The sequence below is a fragment of the Gossypium hirsutum genome, chromosome A09, assembly GCF_007990345.1.
Source record: "Gossypium hirsutum isolate 1008001.06 chromosome A09, Gossypium_hirsutum_v2.1, whole genome shotgun sequence".
NCBI lineage: Eukaryota > Viridiplantae > Streptophyta > Magnoliopsida > Malvales > Malvaceae > Gossypium > Gossypium hirsutum.
The window spans coordinates 10,951,682-10,962,621 of NC_053432.1; the positions used below are offsets into that span (position 1 = coordinate 10,951,682).

Genomic DNA, 10,940 nt, shown 5'->3' on the forward strand with positions numbered 1-10,940 from the left:
ACCTCGTTATCCTCATACATATCTAAGATGACAAAGTCTACTAGGTAAATAAATTTATCAATTTTAACGAGAACATCTTCAATAATACCTTTAGAAAATCTAATTGTTTTGTCAGCCAATTGTATGCTCATCCTAGCCTGTTTGGGTTTACCGAGACCTAGTCGTTTAAACATTTTATACGGCATAACATTTATACTTGCCCCTAGATCAGCTAAAGCATTATTCACAGATAAACTACCAATTAAGCAAGGAATTGAAAACTCCCTGGATCTGTCAATTTGTTAGGTAGCTTATTCTTTAGAATAGCTGAGCAGACTGCATTGAGTTCCACATGGGATGTAGCATCTAATTTTCTTTTATTGCTCAAAAGTTCCTTTAAGAATTTTGCTAAGTTGGGCATCTATGATAGAACTTCAATAAATGGTAAGTTAATATGTAATTTCTTTAAAAGTTTGACAAACTTACCGAATTGTTCTTCTGTTCTGTCTTTCGTCATCGCTTTAGGATATATGTAATTTCTTTAAGAGTTTGACAAACTTACCGAATTGTTCTTCTGTTCTATATTTCGTCATCGCTTTAGGATATGGCACACGAGGTTCATAATACGTACTTACCTGTTTGGGATCATCGTCGTTTACCTCTTCTTGACCTTTGTTCATCGTGTTGTCTTGCTGTAATTCTGGCTCAGGTGCAATGAATCCTTCTTTATTTTGAGTACTAATTGCATTGAGGTGTTCCCTCGGATTAGGTTCAGTATTACTTGGTAAGCTACCTTGTGGTCGTTCAAAGATTAGTTTGGATAGCTAGCCTATCTGAGTTTCGAGTCCTTGGATCGATGCTTGTTGATTCTTAAGTGCTGTCTCGGTATTTTGGAAACGAGTTTCTGACACCGAGATGAATTTAGAAAGCATCTCTTCAAGGTTTGGTTTCCTCTCTTGTGGATAAGGTGGCTGTTGAAAACCCTGAGGATTCTGTGGCTTTTGATTCCCTTGACCACTCCAGGAGAAATTTGGGTGGTTCCTCCAACCTGCATTATAAGTATTACTATATGGGTTATTTTGAGATCGGAAGTTATTGTTACCCATATAGGTGACTTGTTCTTCTTCAGTTGTAGGATTGAAGGGTTGGTATTCTATATGCACACCTCCGCCACTTGAGTCACACCTCATTACTAGATGTACCTGCGTGGAACCAAGTAAACTGTTAATCTTTTTATTGAGAAGTTCTACCTGATTAGAGAGCATGGTGACTGAATCGATGTTATAAACGCCGGTTGTTTTTGTTGGCTTTGTCCTCATAACTTGCCACTGATAGTTATTTAGTGACATCTCCTCTATAAATTCATAGGCATCTTCCGATGTTTTATTGTTGATGGTTCCGCCAGCAACTGCGTCAACCATTTGTCGAGTCGAGGAATTCAGACCATTGTGGAATGTTTGTACTTGAAGCCAAAGCAGTAACCATGGTGAGGGCACCTTCTCAGTAAGTCCTTGTATCTCTCCCATGCATTGTAAAGTGTTTCAAAATCTATCTGTACAAAAGAAGAGATATCATTACGTAATTTAGCTGTTTTAGCTGGTGAAAAATATTTTAGTAAAAATTTCTCGGTCATTTGTTCCCAAGTAGTGATAGACCCTCGTGGTAACGATTTCAACCACTATTTAGCTTTGTTTCTCAGTGAAAAGGGAAACAACCGAAGACATATGGCATCATCAGAAACGGCATTGATTTTAAATGTATCACAAAATTCCAGAAAATTCGCTAAGTGAGCGTTGGGATCTTCATCCTACAAACCATCAAACTGAACAAACTACTGTATCATCTGAATAGTGTTAGGTTTTAATTCAAAAGTATTTGCAGCTACAGCAGGTCTAACTATGCTAGATTCGGTTCCTGTAAAAGAAGGTTTAGCATAATCATACATAGTACGTGGAGCAGGATTTTTATTAGCCGCAATTGGAGGAGGAAGCTGATTGCCTTGGTTTTTAGCCATCTCGTTGGTTGGGGGTTGAGTATCGTCCTCTCGCTCATTCTCTATGTATGGTAAGCTACACCTTATTTCTCTTTGATTTCTACGGACTGTACGATCAATTTTTTCGTCAAAAAAGTAATGGTCTTGACGGGTTTCTTCTAGTCATAAACTATAAAAACCTGCCAAGTGAAAAAAATAAGTAAATTAATAAATAATAATTATAATAAACTAAAATTAAATTGCAAGAAAAATAAATGGCTAAAGTAATAAAAATTTAGTGTTCCTAATACTTCAGCTCCCCGATAACGGCGCCAAAAACTTGATCGCGTGATTCGTAACAAGTAATAAATATTTATAATGAAGATCAAACCTAGACTAACTATTATCAAGACGAAAAGGCAAGCACACCTATCGAACAATAGTATAGTAATGGCAAGACTGGGATATCGTACCTAAGGGAACCAAAAGTACTAGTAATAACTATCTTTTTATTATCTAGCCTAAGAATAAAAGGGTTTGTTTATTAAACTAATTATCTAAACTAATTAACTAATTTAATTAAAGGAAAGAGAAAATTTGGAAAAAGACTTGAAGAAAAGCAATTGATAAAGACGACACCCAAGGAGATTTATTCTCTTGACTTGATCCGTGAGATTCCCTAACCTATGTTATTATCCCTTTTGAGACTAATAATGTCCAACCCTCAGTTGAATTAATCGAAATTTCTTTCTTAATTAAAACTCTTAGGGAAGCAGTAAATCACTCTATGGACTCCCATATTAGGTTTCACCCTAATCCGACAAAATCTCGTAACCCAATTTCTAGGCGTTCGATCAACTCCGCTTAATTATGCCAAATCTACTCTTAGGCAGGGTCTATTCCTCCTCTGCATAAGCACATCAAATCATGAATTAATACTCGAAATATTAACTCAAGCATTAAGAACACATAATTAAGAACAAATCAAGTATTTATCATACAGTTCGTGTGGGAGACGAAACAATCACCCTTCAAGCTCGCAATTCTGGCAACACATTGAAAATTGAAGGTGATTGTTTAGACCAATCTACAAATACTGACAATATGATACAACCTACTTTGCAGGAAATGAGTTTAAAGGAAGTACATGAACCATTCTCAAGCAATAGTAGAGGACCTATTCATGAAAAATGAAGGCTACAAATTGAGGAGCTAGATGAATGGTAGACGCATAAACTGAGAACACCCGATAAACCAACACTACGCCAGAACGAGCTCAATACTTTTCCAAATCAACTTAAGGTTGGAGATAAAGTTTTCTTAGATGCCACAAATCCTCACATTATGACTACCAAACTGAATGAAGACGTCCCTCTTACGGTACTTAGCATTTTCCCATTCGGTATAGTCGAGGTAATCCATCCCAAATTTGGTACTTTAAAGTAAACAATACCTGTCAAAAACCTTATTTTGATAAGATGGATAGTAGGAATGAGGAGTATAAACTCCTCGAACCACCATGACCATTTAATGGAGAGGTAAGTTGAGTTTAGACTATAAATAAGCGCTTCTCGAGAGGCAACCCGAGCACTAACTGTATTAACTTCTTTAAATTTTAGTGTTCAACACCTAACTTACTAACGGAGCTATTGAATATAGGTTTTCTACAGAGACACAGCCAAACACACGGGTGTGCTTAGGACCGTGTGAAAACAGGGAAAAGATTTTCCCCAAACACGGGCTACGATAAATCGCCACGGCCATGGGCGAACCTGCCAAAACAACATGGGCGTTCGACATGCCCGTGTGGAAGAATCGTGGTTGAACCTGTTAAAACAGCACAGGCGTGCGACACGCCCGTGTCTAGCATCCGTGGTCGAACCTGTTAGATTAACACGGGCATGGGCCTACATACACAGGCGTGGGAGAAGTGAACGAAGCAAGCCACGGTCATGCGACACAGCCGAGTACACCCATACGCCCAAGGAACACGGGTGTGGATCAATTGTCAGACGCGACCAAATTCAAAATTTGAGAAACACACTGGCTGAAATTGGGGAACACGGGCGTGTTCCCTGGCTGTGTCCCCCAAAATCTATAAATACCCTGCACTATTCATTATCTTCCCCACTCAAAAACCTTAACCCTTGTCGCTGCCATGCCCGTGCGCCGCTTCCAACTTCATTCTTGACGCTTATGCTTTTATTTTTTAGCATTTGTTCACTCTTTTCCCTTTAATTCCACTCATTTTTAATGCTATAATCTTCATGTATCTCACACTATGCAATCATTCAAGTTTCATTGCTTTTTGATTAGTTACCATTCATTCCACGTGACATATTTTTATGAAACTTTTATGCCTTATTCACCTATTCTAAATCAATATTCATAGTTTTCAATTACTTTTTGTTATTTGCCATTACAACCCATGCCATGTGCTAAATTTATGCCCTTTATATTTCCATTAAATGCTTTGCCATTTTTCCTCATAAAACCATGCTAATACCACAAAAGTATGCCATTGAACTTATTGTTTTAGTTAAACTTAGTGGTTGTGGCTGAACATAGTTATGAATTTTTCTTTTCGAATCTAGTCACATTTTACCCTGTATACTCATCAAGACGAATTGATGATTCCAATTACAGGTACCATGTCATCTTCACGTGGTAAAAAGGCCGCTGTCCCTACTTCAAAGAAAAGGAAGGGAATGTTATCTTCTTCGAGTCCTACCTCAAAAATTCGTCACCCTTTCTTGTAATTCCCCCGTGGGCCCTAAGAAGAACTTTTCCAAATACTTCGGGCCCGACCTTTAATTGCCGGTCGCTGCATCGACTGGGCTGCCGTAGAACAAGTTCATTTGGCTGATGTGATTCGGGCCCTCTTAACCACCGACCCTTGGGAGCTTTTCCTTGGGATCATCGAGCCGACATATCTTGAGCTCACAATGAAACTATGTTCAATGTTTCATCTTCAGACCGTAATGATGAACTATGATGATCTCGGCACGGTGCAATTTTGCCTAGGCAGATTAGTCCGCCAGCTCAACGTCCTAGAATTCGGTACTGCGCTTGGCTTATATACGGAGGAGTTCAAGGAGGAGAATGACTTAGATACTCTCAACCGCCATATCCATCGTTCTCCTTCACGATGCTGAGATGCACTAGTACCAGGTGCAACCACCTACAATCCTAGTCGCTCCAAAGCATCAGTTCTCCCACCATCCCTGAGGTACCTACACGCCATTTTGGCTCACACGATTACAGGAAGGCAAGAGAGCACTGGTGTCGTCAACACTCACGACGCCTAATTTCTATGGTGTGTGTCTCACGGGCACGTCATCAATCTTGCTTATTTCGTTGCCCTCGCCATTCAGCACCAGACGGAGCGGCATAGGAAGGGGGTCATCTCCATTGGCCTCTATGTTACTCGGTTGGCTCGACATTTCGGGCTCCTCGACACCACGGCCCAAGAATCATCCTTGACCCTCATTGGCTAGATGTCTCCACAAGGCATCTCAAGCATGCTAAGCATGAGGATGATTGAAAAGCGCCGAGGAACCTACCCTCCTCAATATTGTCTCACCTAATATACCGAGGAGGAGGTCCCTAAGGACATTACTGATGATGTCCCCCCATAGCACGAGGACCCACCGCCTCAGCCACCACCACCCTCTCGTCCAGTTCATGCGGCAGCTTCATATGCTGACATTTCTGAGCGCCTCACTCGATTCGAGTAGCAGTGTTTTCAATGATTTGACAACATTGATGCTACTCTATAGTAGATCTGTTAGCACCTCCACATCTCATCGCCACCCCCACCTTGCGAACCATCTAGCAATGAAGATGTTTAGAAACTTTTATTTATTATTTTATGTTTTTCCTTTTATTTTATTTTAAGACTACTTTTTATTTTTCTTTCATCTTATTTTTATTAAGATTTATAATTTTTATTTAACAATTTTGAATTCTGGCTATTTCCTATCGAGTAATCATTCTTCCTTATATATGAAAAATTTCATGGTGCTATCACAGTTATAAAGCTCTAAAGCTCACTATTACTCAGGGACTCGAAACTCCACTAGGAAATGTTCTCCACGACTGCATGTCCTGCTCAACCACAACTATAACCAATTTCAAATATAATATTCTTTTTGTGCAGGGCTTATGGACTAATGAACCTCTACCACCGCCGGAGTATCCTTCTCCACCCTCACATTGATTATTCTCCAAAACTCCAGTTCAAGGAAATTCATTCATCACTCAGGAAGTTTCACTTCTCTCCTTATTTTATTTTGTCATTCTTTTCTATATATCTATCTTTGTACATTAAGGGCAATGTACATCTTAAGTGTGGGGGGTATTCATTTCATTATCAGAAAAATCCCTAAATGACTGCCTTGTTCTCTTGAAAAGCTCTCATATCATATTTAGGATAAATTTTGATTGATTTATGAATTTGATTGATATATCTTAAATTAAAACATAGGCATTTATGCACTGATTGTTTAAACTTTAAGACATTAGAGAATCAAGCATGATAAGTTGATTTTTAAGAATTTAAAATTTTAGGTTGTTTCCCCAAAGTTTAGGCATTACTTTGAGTTGGAATTCACAAGTTTTAAACATTAAAAAGCCATAATTTTTTTGAGATTTTTGAGACTTTTGAGTATCTATTAATTCTTTCTACTCACTTTCATTATGAGTGCGTCAATATTGAATTGTTATTCTAGAACTTGCTTGATTATGCATGTCAAGACCACACCATTTGATTTGATATGTCAAAATGATTAAGGCACTTAGGATTAACCCACTCATGCCATGAAAAGCCTACTTCCACGATTAACCCCTAGTGAACCCCATTGAGCCTAACAAGCCATTTCTTGTATTACCCATAATATTAACCCTTAACCAATTATTGTTGAAATCCCCTAAATTAAATTTGATCCTGTAACGCCCCCACGCCCGAGACCATCACCGAAGTCGAGCTTGAGGGGTTACCGAACATAATTTATCAATTTAAGAACTTCAAATCATTTGTTTCTACATTCACAGCTTTCTAGCTACTCGCGTCATAGTTACAAGAAAAATCATATCTTGAGTTATGAAACTCGAAATCAAGATCCGTAAATTTTCCCTGAATCTAGACTGCTATATCTATTTACTAATTTTTTTCTAGAATTTTTTATTAATTAAAGTATCCCCTATTTCAGGGTTCGACTGCTCTGACCTCTGTGTATTACGAATCAGATATATCTCTATAAAAAAATTTCAATGACTATGAGGTTTGTTTCTGTTAAACTAGACTCAATAAGGAATCTGTACATATAAATAACAACTTCTAATTATTTTAGTAAAATTTATTATGAATTTTTAAAGTCAGAACAGGGGATCCAGAAATCACTCTGGCCCTGTTTCGCAAAAGTTTAAATATCTCATAAAATATAATTTATATTCCTATTTTGTTCAATCCATATGAAAATAGACTCATTAAGATTCAATTTCATAACTACTCATTATTTAGTTCCATTTATACTATTTTTAGTGATTTTTCAAATTCATGTCATTGCTGCAGCAATATTCTGTTTTAAGGCAAGTTTCATCTTTCCATGAATTTTTATGAACTAGATAACCTATTAAACTTCCATAATATCAAACATGATCTAAATTAGCCATCACCATGACTTATCAATATCAAACATTTTCTCAACCAAACATGGCCATATCATAAAATTATTTACACAAAATAGGTATATTACTATACATGCCATACTTAAGTAGTTGTACAAGCCATTTACCAAGATAAAAGTCCTTTGGATAGTGTGATCGAACTTTCGACCTGTCCCGATTCCTGAGCCGGCTTGTTCAAAACTACAGTGAATGAAAAGGAAGGAGTAAGCATAAATGCTTAGTAAGTTCATATGTAAATAACAAGTAACATAACAATACAAATATACCAAACAACTTTAGCATGGTATCACCAAAACATATATCACATTTCTAAACATCATTCATCATCTTACCACCTTATCGTTGTTGTATCTATTTTCAACCCAAGGGTTAAGAACATACCTGTCCAAAGTGTCCATTTCACAACACTTACCCAAAACGTCACTTATATCTTAAGTGCTCTTCCATTAAACTAGAAATTTCACCCGTTGAACACATCGGAATACAACTCGGATACACGGATAATTTGCACATAAGTGCCTCATATGTAATCAAGAAATCATGTAACCCGCCCCTAAGTGAACTCGGACTCAACTCAACTAGTTCGGATGCCTAGTTACATCTCACGAACTCGGACTCAACTCAACGAGTTCGGACATTTGCATCCATAAGTGAACTCGAACTCAACTCAACGAGTTCGGATGCTCAACCATCCTAGTGACATGTCACTTGTATCCTAATCTTTTCCTAAGGTTCAAACGGGCTTTTTTCCTCGATCTCACATTGCTGTCTTCCATGGAATATCAGAACTGATACTCGGTAGCAATTCATATTTATCAAGTAGTAAACATAATTTGCATATTACTCAACATTAACCACAAAGCATAATATTTCACGATAAAAAAATCAGCATATCATATAATTAACATCAATAACTTAAAAATAACACTTATGCTACATTATTTACAGATGAACTTACCTTGGTACCAAAATATAAAGATTTTGCAATTTAGTCCACAATCTTTTCTTTTTCTCGATCACGACCTAAGTCTCGTTTTTCTTGATCTATAATACCAAATTAATCTTATTTAATACATACATTTATCAAAACAGCATTTTATACGAACTTTAAAAAAATTACACTTTTGCCCCTAAACTTTTGCATAATTACACTTTTGCCCCTAGGCTTGGGAATTAAACTTTATTCCTTATTCTTATGTTTTATAACATGCTGATTACTTTTCCCTTCTATGGCAACATCAAATTCTCTCTCTAACATATACTTGTGACTATTAGGTATTTTTACCGATTAAGCCCTTTTACTCGTTTTCACTCAAAATCGAGTAGCACAAGTTGTCTAACATAATTTAAAACCCCATATTCTATCATAAAACATCAAAATACACAAATTTCACCTATGGGTATTTTTCCAAATATAAACCCTAGGTTGAATTATTGCTAGCATAAGCTTAATCGAGCTTCCGGGATTCCAAAAACGTAAAGAACATTAAAAACGGGGCTTGGAATCACTTACTATGGAGCTTGGAAGCTTGAAACAAACCCTAGCTATGGAGAACCCTTGAAATTTCTGCCTAAAGAAGAAGATGGACAAAAATTGGCTTTTAATTTTGTTTTTAATTCATTTTAATAACTAAATGACCAAAATACCCTTACTACTAAACTTTCCAAAAATTCCTTCCATGTCCTAATTTTGTCCATGAACTTAAAATTGGTCAAATTGCTATTTAAGACCCCCTCATTAATATTCCAAAACAATTTCATACTAAAAACTTCTAGAATGCAAGTTATGCAACTTATTCGATTTAGTCCCTACTTTCAATTTAAGCACTTTAGGCATAGAATTTCATCACGAAATTTTCACACAATCATGCAATCATATCATAAACATCAAAATCATTGTAAAATAATTATTTCTATCTCGGATTTGTGGTCACAAAACCACTATTCCGATTAAGCCCTAATTCAGGATATTACAACTCTCCCCCTCTTTTAAGAATTTTCGTCCTCGAAAATCTTACCGGTAAACAGGTGTGGATATTGGTTTCTCATAGTTTCTTCAGGTTCCCGTGTAGTCTCTTCTACCCCATGCTTTTGCCACAACACTTTCACAAGTGCAACACTTTTATTTCTTAGTTGTTTGACTTCTCGAGCTAAAATCTTAATCGGTTCTTCTTCATAAGTCATATCCGATCGCAGTTCAATTTCTGTCGGTGAAATTATATGTGAAGGATCCGAACGATACCGACGTAACATAGATACGTGAAGCACATCATGAATCTTCTCTAATTCGAGTGGTAACGTTAGCCGATATGCTACCGGTCCAACTTTTTCAATTATTTCATACGGTCCAATAAAACGCGGACTTAACTTGCCCTTTCGTCCAAATCTAAGGACTTTCTTCCATGGAGACACTTTCAAAAATACCTTATCACCAACTTGAAACTCCATTTCTTTTCGTTTCAAATCCGCATAAGATTTCTGTCTATCTGAAGCAGCTTTCAAACAATCTCAAATCACTTTCACCTTTTCTTCGGTTTCTTTTATTAAATCAACTCCATAAATCTGATTTTCCTTGAGTTCAGTCCAATACAATGGCGTCCGACATTTACGACCATATAATGCTTCATAAGGTGCCATCTTCAAACTCGTCTGATAACTATTATTATAAGCAAATTCTACCAATGGTAAGTACCTTTCCCAACTATCTTGAAATTCCAATACGCAACATCTGAGCATGTCTTCAAGAATCTGAATTACTCTCTCTGATTGTCCATCAGTTTGTGGATGAAAGGCAGTGCTGAAATTTAACTTTGTACCTAATGCTTCTTGCAACTTTTGCCAAAACTGTGAGGTAAACCTCGGATCTCTATCCGAAATGATTGACAAAGGTATCCCATGAAGTCTAACAATCTCTCGGATATACAATTCAGCCAACTTATTAAGAGAATAATCTGTACGTACCGGAATAAAATGAGCCGATTTAGTCAGTCTGTCAACTATTGCCCAGATGGCATTTTTCTTCCCTGGAGTTAACGGCAACCCTGATATAAAATCCATAGTAATCCGATCCCATTTCCATTCAGGAACCATAATAGGCTGGAATAATCCTAAAGGTACTTAGTGTTCAGCTTTCACTTGTTGGTAAACTAAGCACTTTGATACAAACTCAGAAATATCTCTTTTCATTCCACTCCACCGGTACATTTTCTTTAAGTCATTATACATCTTCGTACTGCCCGGATGAACCGCCAAACAACTATTATGTGCTTCATGCAAAATCTTTTGAATCAACTCATCATTT

At 37.0% G+C, this 10,940-nt stretch overlaps 1 non-coding gene across 1 annotated transcript; it reads left to right on the forward strand.

The window, feature by feature from the left end:
* Positions 1-1,457: 1,457 nt before the first annotated feature.
* Positions 1,458-1,561, forward strand: LOC121207377 (small nucleolar RNA R71). The gene has a single exon (XR_005902467.1). It is a non-coding gene; the product is annotated as a small nucleolar RNA R71 (small nucleolar RNA).
* Positions 1,562-10,940: the final 9,379 nt, after the last annotated feature.